Raw genomic sequence first — 12,031 nt, forward strand, 5'->3', positions numbered from 1 at the left:
GATTTGGAGGCTCCAATTTTAAGATTGTTTTAATAGCTTCAAGCTGATCACATCCTTTTGCAACTACTTGTTGTATACCAGTACACAACAAATCTAAGTGCTGTCCTCTTTTTTCTCCCACCTGTTTCTGAATGCCTCTTTACAGCAATCATCTTTTATACAAAAGTAAAATATCTCAATGCCCTTACTTCAAAGTGAATGCTGCCAGAGAAAACACACCAGTATGAATACTTAGATTGTTATAGGAAATGCTGGAAAAAGGAGTTTGCTTAAACTCAACAAACAATTCTGACTTTTGAGAAATTATTTTTTTTAGTTCCTTGCAGACTATGTGTTCACTTCAATTTACATCAGAGCAGGCTATTTATTAGTAGGCGGCATTACATCAGAGTGAGTGTTCTCTGCGTGCCACAGAATTTTGAGAATACCGTTCGAAGATTGGAAGGGCGGCAGCAGCAGCAGCAGTTTTGAGAGAAGAAGGGTGGTTTCTTAATCCAACCAAAAGCTCCCTTCTGTCTAGGCAAGTGACTTGCCTGAATTTGGTGGGGAGGACCAGAAGACATACTGATACCGTGAAACTGTATAGGGAGGCTTCCTTCAAGAAGGAAGAAATGCCATAAAGACAGCTTTTAGAACACTATATTGACTTTTTAAAGAGGATTAAACAGTGTTGAAAATGAGATATGTGAATGTATTGCTTTTCCTCTGATGCTTCAAAAATACAATTTTCAACCTCTTGACTGGAACAAACCTGAAATCATTTTGCTTCTTGTCAGGTCTATGTCTCTGTCAGATGTTCTTTAAAAAGGCTATTTGGCAGATGTATGAAACAACACGTATAAAAAGTCTTAAAGGTTTCAGGATAGTGTTAGATAGCTATGGAAGCTACCGATCAAATGGGCAATTGCAATCATTTCGTGGCACATTGTGCTGTCTTCTGTTGTATCACCTCTGCCTTTCTATGTCTAAAACTAGACCCCTGAGGAAAGATGCAGGTGTATGTGTTAATATCCCCTGCTCTTACAAGAGAAGTTTCAGCAGCAAGGCCGAACCCACTTCCATAGTGGGTTTCAGAGCAAAAATGTGTGGCAAAAATGGGTTACTGACACTTTGTATGCCTTAAGAGATATTAACTTTACAGAAATATTAAGCATGTCCATTAATCTGTTACGAGCAATTGCCCTCCTAGTAAGTCATCCATTTTATCATTTATTGTATTCTGTCCCAGCCAAATTATTACCATTTCAGAACCACATGCCAAAAATCAGCTCAGGCAGAAGTTTACAGCCCACAGAAATGGGGCCTATTAAATTCGTGAGAGCTTTGGAAACCAACCTATACAAGTCTAAGTACATCACAATTTCAGAAAGGCAACAATCATTACAATTTATTTTATTACTATTTAACCATCCAATAAATAAGATCTGTGTTATATTTGAACTCTCATAAGGCTTTGGACAGTACTTTCTTGGAGATAACAGGCTTTACTGAAGATCGGCGTAAAAACAAATGTACTCATGATTTACGCCAAAGAATTTGACCTCTGGGAATGTTTAGAAATTTCAAAAGAGAAAAGTCACAATGATAGCACATTAGGTCAGAATAGCTGTTCTGCTTTGAGTGAAAGGTCTTTTTATGGTTGAAATGTTAAATGTAGTTTGCAGGAATATGCTTTAATGCTTAAAATATGTACATTGTTTTACGGTTGCTTTTAACCAATTAAAAAACTGCAGAGTATGTGTGTCCATGAATAACTATGCAAACATGATAGCTTACAAAAACGTAATTTATTTCTTCTAACTTGGTATCACAAAGATCAAAACTGTATTTTGAGTTTTAAATAAATATCCTTTTTGTCGTTAGGAAGAATGGAAAAGTCAGATGTGTAAGGTTCAAAGCAACACAGACAGACGTTTCATGAGATAATGCTGTCTAGTAATGTAATTTTTGTCAATTCTGCCAGGCCGAATTAACAAATTAGAAAATCTCTGTGCAATATAAAATTCTTCACCCCTGTCAATAGTTATTAACGTAATTCTGTTTACTCTTTCTCCTAGGCTTTTGAGCCTCTCACTTTGGTATGCTGTTTTTGCCATCTTGAGATTCAGTCAATAAGCTCCTGGTGAGCATTGCTATACTATTAATGTATTTAATTATAAGATATTTGTTATTTCCTTATCTAAAAAGGATGGCTTACAACAGTACATTTCTCCTCCGAGATGAGTGTATAGATTTTGGATTTTAGTGGATTACACAATGCTTTTAGAGAAAGTATTCATATAATTTAGAGCAGTTAAAAAGTTTACACTGTTTTGGCACATGTTCCTCTCTTAAGACCAGGCATACATTTTGACTCCTATATACTCAGTCCTTTAGTTCTTCTGCCTATATAGCAAGCAAAGAAAAGAGCAAGTCTATGCAGGTGCCAAAACCAATTCTTACCACATGAGCACTCCCTGGCAATGTATGCTGGGTTCTGGCAGTAAGGGAAGGCAAAGTGAAGGATTCTTTCCTGTAGTGTGACTCTGGCCTCTCAAGAAGCAGCGTGCTATAGCTCCACAGCATAGGATTCGTCCATTCCCATTTTATTTTGTCTTGCAGAAGGCAGCAAGGGTGCAAGGGACTCCTGTTCTGAAAGTCACAGAGGCTGCTGTGCGCTACCTCGTACTTTATCACTTCTGCTCAAACACCATTGACTGCAGCCAGGACTCTTCTGTCAAGCAGGCAGGTAACACTGCTAGACCAGAAGCCTGGAGGTTTGAACATAATTCCATTTAGGCTAGATATGAGGATCACTGCTGTATTTTGAGTATGTGTTTTTCTACTAAAACAAATGAGGACAACTAGTCAATAGAGTAATTTATGAAGTGTTTGATGGAGTCTTCATCACTGGCTATTGTAAGTCGAGAATGCAGATTTTCTAAAGGGTGCGCTCTGCTTCAGTCATGATTAAAATCAGGGAAGGTCGTTAGTCTGCCTTATGCAGAAAGTTAGAAGTTGATTTCATAATGGTCCTTTCTGGTCTTTCAGAGTAGGAGCACCTTTTTGTTCTCACTAAAAGCAAAACCATTTCTGCATCAGTAATGAAGTGATTGTTTATAATGTTAATTGCTTTGGCTTAGTGTCTCTGCCATTTTCAGACTTATAACTGATTTTCCATTTGTAACAATTTGTAACAATGAGTAATAACATCATCCAGGATTCGGGTTTTTTTGGCTCCTTCCTGCAAACATCCTTATGTGCTGGTGACTCCATTAGCCATAATTTGAATGTTTTCAATCAGTTTGATAAAGACAACATTAATTTTTAGGTAGTGCCAAATTTTTAAAATCAGACTGTTATATGGCATTAAGTGAAATGCTTTGCAGAGATCTGAACATATTATGTCAACACAATTATTTATCAGAAAGATTGAAATCTTGTCAGAGACCCTGCCTTCTGTCAGATTCACAGCTTCCAGCTTTAGTGAATAGAAAAAAAAATTCAAGATAGCATTTCAGTTTAATGCTTGAAGTCAACTGAAGGATTAACCTGTCCTTCCCAAAAGGTAGGTGGTCATTTGCATATCTATATCCATGGCATGTTCATTTTCAGGAGCTTAGACCTTTTTTACGCTGCTTCGGTAACTGACAGATGAACTGGGAGTTAGGTTTCATTTCACATACTTTAATTGTATCACAGCTCTAGGACCATCCAGCTTGCTAGCTGAGGCAGAGGAATGCTGCAGACTCTCATTAATACCTGCCAGAAATTTTAATTTACCAAAAAAATTCAGCTGATTCAGAAATAGCCTGCTGGATTCTCAGAGTTGTAGAGCATGCACTTGTCCAAAATCTTCCTAAAGCTGATGGAAGTGTATCTGTTTCAGAGCTAATACATTTTCTGACTCTGTGAGCTATTTCTGCTTTGGTAAAGGGAGACAGCACAATAGAAAAGATTTGTGTTCAGAGAATATTCTAGAGCAGCAGTTTGGCTTTTGCAAGCTGTCGGAGCTTGATTGACTTTGGCGGCATCGTTCCAGTTTGCACTGTCTGAATATTTGGCTCTGCTTCTGACTGCACTTCTTTCCCCCCCCGCCCCCATCTAAACCCCTCATCTAAAAGATTTCCCCCCCACCCCTGAAACTGCAGGTGTTCAAGTGCAAGTATTACAAACGTTCAACTATTTGCTTCCTTGCGCTGAATCCTAATCTCTGAGAGGAACTCACTGCATCTTGTGGTATCCTATGTGTAATGCAGAGATACTCTGCTGCGTTTTGTTTATGGCAATGCCTAAAATTTACAGGTATTTTTTTACTCATCATTATCACATGCAGTGTCTGAATTTGTCTGGGATATTCAGAACAGAAGTAATTGTGTTTTCCTGCCTTTGTACTGACAAGTGCTTGGGAGGTACAGAGATTTTCAGTCCTTGTTCAGTTAGCATTCAGCACAATCTACATGTTTTCCATTTAGCATTATTTATGTAATACACCCACAAAGGCAGATATATTATTGCTGTCTGCTTTCCCACACCACAAAAGCTACTGATTAATAAAAAAGAAGGCTACCTTCTCTTCTTAAGGGACTTTATGCTCTAGATTTCAAACAGGATGAAAAAAAGTAACAAAAACACCTCTACAAAACAGAGACAGAGATACAAGACTCACCACAACCCCCTTCTGTCTCAGGAGCTAAACCATGGAAAACGCTCCTTCTTCCCTAACCCCAAACACCACATCAGCCAAAGGTTGAAATATTCCTGTGTCCTCATCTCATGGGTAAGATGAATTACCTATTATTAGAGAAGAAATAATTAATTCCTGTGTAGCTGAAGGTAGAATCAGGTTTAGGCATCCCTCAAAGCAGGAGAACAACTCCGGGGTGTCAAAGACTGAATACCTACATGTTGTTTATAAGCTAGTGAAAGATGAAGGAATTCAGCCCCTCTGAAAACCAGATCATGTTTGCAAAGGGCCTAAATCCTTCTCTTAACTAAGGAAATCTGAACACTTCTGCCGTATTTCCGCCTGGGGAAGGTGATGAGTTCAGACAATTCTGCTTGTTTAACCCCACTCCATCCACGGCCCCAAGTTGAGATGAAAAATATGGCTACACTGTTTCCTAGCAGATACTCGTCTAAGCTTTTTTAAAGAACCTCCAGTGATGTCAAGTCCAGTTTTCCAGGCAGTCTTTTCCACTTCTTAATTATCCTGAATGATAAAGCATTTTCTCCTTTGCAGCAATTTAAGTTCATTACTCTCTGTCCTATCCTCAGTGGACATGAATAACGGTTTGCTGTCTTCGTTTTTCTTGCAATCTTTAACAAGCTGGAAGACCATTAAGTTTTCTCACTCTTGTCTTCTCTATGCACAACCAGCCCAATCCTTTCAGGTTTTCTTTTTTATACCTTATATACAACACTCCTCTTTATACAATATGACATTTTCACAACGGCATGTCTGCCTATATGGTGGCAGTAGGCAAACAAAGTCAAGTGCATGGAATTACTAGGAGAAATCTTGCCAGTTGCCTTTTGATGTTCACGGTATATTAAAACACATAGCCAGACCGAACTTCGTCCTTTATGCATTCCCACCAGATTGCTGCTGGTGATTCTTATTCTTGTCACCTGGAAAAGGACATGAACAATATGGTTAACGAAGTTTGCAGAGGTAGTAAGTTATTCATGGTAGTAAAAGTGAGAGCCGACTGTGAGGAACGGTGGGAAGAACAGGTCTGAATGACCAGTCAACAGAATGACAGATAGAATTTGGTGTAGATAAATTGATGAATGTAAGAAAAAGTTGTGTGAACTTCACCTAATGGGCTCCAAATTGGCGTTACCACTTGGTGGGAAGATCAGGGTTTGGCATGATCAAGTTCAGCGAAGGCAAACAAGGATCAAAGGCATGAAATGGCTTCTGTACAGTTGTGTAAACTGGGAATCTTCTGACTGGAAAAGAGACAGTTGGGGTGAAAGCCACAAAATCACAGCGAGCTTGGAGAAATAGATGGGGGCTTTTCTCTGTCTCTTTATACAAAAGAAGTAGGAGTATTGAACGAAAATAATGGGAGCCACCTTCTAATCAGACAGGAGGAAGCAGTTCTTGGCATGCTTGGTTGTAGACTTGAATGCCCTTGTCCAGGATATTGTGGCTGCTGTATTCAAAGGGGGCTCAGAGAGAAACTGGACAATTTCATGGAAAAGAGCTTCACTGAGGGTAACTAAATTCACAGAAAAGCACATATAGCCCAGGAAAAGGAGATAGTTAGAAGATGGGAAGTCAGGGTAAAGCATCCTTGTACTGGTGCTAGTGGTTTGTGGAGACAGAATATTAGGCCACATGGACCTTTGATGTCACCCAATACTACCTTTCTTCCTGAAGACAGACCAGTGCACTCCATTTTTGGCAGGTGCAACCATTATTTCTTCTTCAGAGGAGATGAATATGAAAATCTCGGCTTGTTGAAGACAATGGCAGCTTTCTCATTGACGTCAATAGATGGGCACTTCATTCCAGGAGCTTCAGCCACAATAAATTGTCCTGGAAGCAAACACTGGAACAGAGAAGCCTGCCAGGATGTTGAAATTTCTGAGGAGATGATGCAAACTTCAACGTACAGCACAATGTTAATCAGACTATCCCAAATGCACAGAACAAATGTACAGAATGACAACTGTCACAGAGAAGGATTTAACTAGAGTAATATTTTAATTTATCATATTTGAACTTTAAGGTTTTATGCTTTCTCCCAAGAGCCCAGAAACATTATTCTAGAAATAACAGTTTTCTGAAAATAAAATTGCTGTGAGCATACCATGGTAATATTGTCTCATTCCTGTTTTGAATTAGAGCAATTGAAAGAGACTCACAGGGTGCTAGTCAAAAGTTAAAGCTTTAGGGCAGAGAATGGCGGTTGATTCTGGAAACGATTTTCACTGCTGCCCTATTAATGGTTTTATTGTAGGAGATAGATATGATGTTACGTATGGAGAAACTTAATTAGAAGTTTAACTTTGTTTTGCTGTAAAAGCCCTTTCTCTGTTCCTGAGGTGTGACAGCCTCATATGTTTGCTCTGATTCTGACATTGATCACTGCAATTTCAGCTACGATCCCCTGCAGAGCCTTAAACAAGTTTCCCTCTAAGGAAGATACAAAATTTGTGTATAACCGTATGGCACAAACACTGCCTCTCCCATCCTGTGGATATACTACTGGGGACCGAATACTGTATGAAGTGTCACAAATGGTGCTAAATACAAGAAAGTGCTAGCTCACTTAACGGCAATTTAGATGCTTTGTAAAAATCTAAAGATCTATGGAACCATAGTGAGATCGCATCAGTTCCCAGATAGGGCTTGGACACCAAAAGAAAATACATGAGTATTTGAGTGCCCAGACTAGGACTTTAATTTTCCAGTTAATCCTCCACACAGAACCATAAAGCCATGATTTATATAGTTAAGTATGTAAAGTGAAAACATGTACAGAGATACATGAACTAAGCTGCTGCTGTTGTTTATTGCTTGTTCTATAACAGTGCTTAGTAATCCAGTCAAGGGGCAGAGTCTGCTGTATGAGAAGCACTGTATACACACATATCAGGAAACCTGACAATTTGGAAAACAGTGAGTATATTCCAATAAATATTTCAGAATAAATTATTCTCTATTTGTGTCTGGAAATTTAGTTGTCCTTTTAAAATAAGATGGAAGCATCAGTTAAAAAAAAAGGTTTGTTTATTTCTAGCTGAACAGTTTTGAAGGGAATGGAAATACTGCTAAAAAGAAAAGCCATCTTTAAATGGCTTAGCAATATTTTTGTTATGAGGCTTCAGAATTCTACTTCCCAGTACAGAGACCCATCTGCTTTCCTTTACATTTGGTATGGCTTTCAGTTCCTCACAGAGATTCTCATTCCAGATTTTAGTTTTTGACAAAGTGACCAAGTGTAATGTTGGCTTGTGTGAATACGCATTCAGATGAATGTGACTCCAGGTCAAAGTGCACAAAACCGAACACTTTTATGAGATCTGTCAACCTAAAACAGTCTTTCTGTTGACTTCAGTGGGAGATGAATCAGGGTCTAATATGGCACATTGATGTATATTTTCAATACAGGTGTGCTTTGTATATAAGCTTGAAGAAGTGGTGTGATGCATGATTCTGTGACTGCTAAGCAGCCAAGATGATGCTCCTTTCCTGTGATGTGTTTTATACATGGGGGTGACACAGACTGCCCTTCCAATACTGCAGATATTTCTGTGCATTGGGTTAATGTGCTTGACATATCCGGTAGGATTTTATCACACATTTTTCAAGCAAGGACTTTGCTATAGTGGTGTGTCAGCAGTTTCTGGGGAGAGCAAGGGCCCATCAGCCTCAGTTGGGAAATTGGTTAGAGCCAGCTTCAGTGGGAATGGGGCAGAAAAGAGCTATGCAGCTATGGCCACATCAGTGAACCGGGACTGTGTATGTCACACCAGTACAGGAATAATAATGAAAGGAGCAGCCCCTGTTTCCTTAGCACCTCTCCTTAATGATCTTCAGAAATCACCTTTCACGCATCTTCTTTTACAACTTCACCTTATCACTTCTCAAAATGTCGTTCACAACAGCTGACTGTGAAAGGATCCAGAAGTTCAGTCTACTCAGTTTATCTAGAAGGCGGCTAAAGCTTAATTAGTGTGAGAAGCAATCTGATTGTAGGTAGCTCTTCAATCTAGCAGAGAAAGGTATAATAAGATCCAAGATTTGCAGGCTGAAACTAGAGGATTTCAGGCAAGAAATAAAGTATGTTTTTTATTTGTTTATCTTTATTTATTTATTTAAACCAGTGAACAAAGTAGGCCCGAGAACAATTCATGTAAGTAAAAGTATTTCTTTTAGCCTTGAAATTGCTAGCTTTGATAGTTAAGTCAGGTAGTTACACAGAATAAGTCACTCTTGTCTTATCCTTCGATTTAATTGTAGATTGTTTTTTGTACTATATTTGAAATATATTATAGCAAAATCTAAAGTCTGTCACAATGTCCTATCAGTTCTAAACTCTTCAATTTAACCTTGCCAGCACATTCTCCTGCCTCAGCTATTTGTTTTTTTAATATTAACTTAAAAAATGTACACACAGCTGCCAAGTAGAAGTACTGGTAAGCATGCTCTGGGGTATGGATAAATAAGATAGAGGCCATAGAACACGTTTCTTTGAGTAAATACATACTTCAGAGGGTGAAGTGGCTTTATTAGAAAACTGTGATCAGAGGACACTGGAAGAGACATGGCGTTACATAGGTAAAGATGAACAGGCAATGAGGGGTGATGCCACAAAGCACTGGTGGCTGCTAGTGCTCTACATGATTAAGTGTCTTGAGATCATGTAGTTAATGTGGAGAAATGTAGTGTGGAAGAGCTAGAACAGAGGCTCGCCCTACAGCATGGCTACCAAAGCAATGCAGGTGGCTCAAATAGTTCTGATAATGCTTCCATCCACCTTTTCCAGCAGCAGGGCACATCACTGCCCCTCCATCAGCCATAGGACTATCATGCTTTCTGCATGCCATGGCTTCTGATAGATTCTTGCTCACATACGCTACCCTGATAGAAATCTTGAGTCTTGGCATTGCACTGGCTGGCTGCTAATTAGAATGATCCATCTTCCTTCCTTCTTTCTTGTTTTCCTTATCCAAAATTTAACTCCTGTTGGAGTCTGTAATGGAACATCCCATAGGAGGAGGTTATACAGATGTTTGGGGCTGATTGTCTACTCGCTGTACATAGATATCTACCTGCTGGCCGTACTTCAGTATATCATGTTATATCTAGATCTAAGTATAACATGGTATAACTATCATTCATGTATATCAACTAGGTATATTATCATGGCATAGGATCTAGATATATCGTGCTGTAGATACAGTTTAGTCTTTAATCTGGAGGCTCTGAAATGAGCTCCTTTCAGAGCAGTGATGCTGGAAAAGATTGATTAATGGGCTGGCAATTCCTAAATTCTCCTCTTTTAAAATTCTTTTGCAATAAATGTTTTCTACCAGACAGTCACCAATGTTATTTTTTTATCCTATTAAAATGCATATTCAAGTGTCCCGTTATCTAATAAGTTTGCTAATCTGGGAAAACCGTATTTGAATGCAATATATTTTCTGTTTCATTGCTGTGAAGAGGTGCACATTCTTTACTCTGTTGTAGCATAGCAGTGTCTTACAGCCTGCCACCCCCAGAAATAAGTGATGAGACTCACAAGGTTCCCACTTCTCCAAAGTCATTTATCCAAGCTGACATGTAGGCTTTAAAAGAAATGTTATAGCTGGTAGGGTTAAAATTGTATGAGCTTCATATAATTCACTTTTCGTAAAAGGCATAAAGCTCTTTGTTATGCAGATCTGTGTCTGTGCCAGTGATGTACTGCATATCTCATATGCCACTGTTCCTTCCTACCTTTATTCCTACGTTCATATAAGCTGTTTTATATGGGAATAGAAATCTCCAGGTGGGATCTCTGATGTGTATTAAGCTAGGGAGAAGCAACTGAAGACATACTGAGGGTATAAAGTGACGGCCGCTGAATTTAGGGCCACATTTGTACTCATCCTGAGGCAGCTAACAGAAAATAATAGCAATGGCACCTATATTTTATCCAGTGCTTTCTGAGTGCAAAGCACTTTACAGAGGTGGTTAGCAAAGCTATAATGGAAACTGCAGCCACTCTTTGCCTCCGTGACTTGTCCACCCAGGAAACTACTAACGATGCAGTTCTGTGCCATGAGGTAATCCTGTCCTTTGAGGTCACTCCCTGTAGGGGACTTGCTATATTTCATCTGGAAGAAAACTGTAGATGGGAGAAAAGAGTAAGATATGAAAGGTGAGAGAACTGGTCAATCATAACTGGTTCACGCAGATTTTTGAGGGCAGCCTGGCTGAGTAGTACCACCTATATGACGATTTGAGCAAGTACCAAACCTAGACACCACAATGAAATTACGCAGGTGATGAGAAAGGTGTTATTCTGCTGTGGAAAGTGGATGCATGATTGGGGTATTTCCAAAGGAGATGCTTTTCCCGGAGTGCAGTAGATGTTGGCTTTTTATAGTTGCCAGGTGCCTGGTTACTTGGGAAATTCAGATATGGTTGGAGTGGAGGTGGGACTTATTTTACCAGAACTTCCTGGGAAGAGGATGTACCAGCTTTACCAAAACCTCCACTTCTGCCTGGACAACTTGGGACATCTAATTTGTTGCTTTGGTCTGGTGACCTTTGATTGTCCTGACAAATAATTGCATGCATGGGATTAGCATCCCACTTGTGACCACTGCAACCCAAAGACAGGCAAGCAATTGCTAATGAATAATGCATAGGTAAATGCAAAATCCATTTCCAAAACAGTGAAATTTTTCCTTCTTTCTTTTTTTTTTCAGATGTCACAAGTTTCAACTCTTATCACTGCAGGCACTTAAAAAAGGCACACTCCATGCTGTGGAATCTTTTCACCAGAAGAAAGCTTTCATACCAAGGTGAAAGAGCTAACTTTTTTCTGGTTGGCTTTTTTATTATAATTATTTTTCTGGTCCTATTTTGTAGATAAAACTCCCCACTGCTTTTCTCCTAGATAAAAAATCGCAAGATTAAAATATATTTGCATACATCCTCTGTGATATCTTTTTATTCCTGTTTGAGTTGACGTAAGATTTCTTCTTGCATGTTTTGCACTGTCATTCACTGCTTCCAGCAGTCTCAGAGGTAGTACACAGTCACTGACTCCTCATGTCTTTTTTGAGACTTCCAATGATGACAAAATTTCATTAAATGTGGTGATTTTGGTTTTTTTAACAGCTTTTGCTTCCAAATGTTTAATTTCCCTCCTCTTTCGTGTTTTTCTCTTCATTACTTCAAGGTGGGTGTGAACAAGAGAAATCTTCCCTTTCATCCTGGTGTGCAACAGAATGCAGTCAGCAGTGTCTGTGCGGTAGGTTGAGGGAGGAAGGGCACGTGCACAATGCTCAGCATCCTTCCCCATGGTCTGGAAAATCCTCTTCC

The sequence above is a fragment of the Fulmarus glacialis genome, unplaced genomic scaffold, assembly GCF_000690835.1.
Source record: "Fulmarus glacialis isolate BGI_N327 unplaced genomic scaffold, ASM69083v1 scaffold13654, whole genome shotgun sequence".
In the NCBI taxonomy this organism is placed as follows: Eukaryota; Metazoa; Chordata; class Aves; order Procellariiformes; family Procellariidae; genus Fulmarus; species Fulmarus glacialis.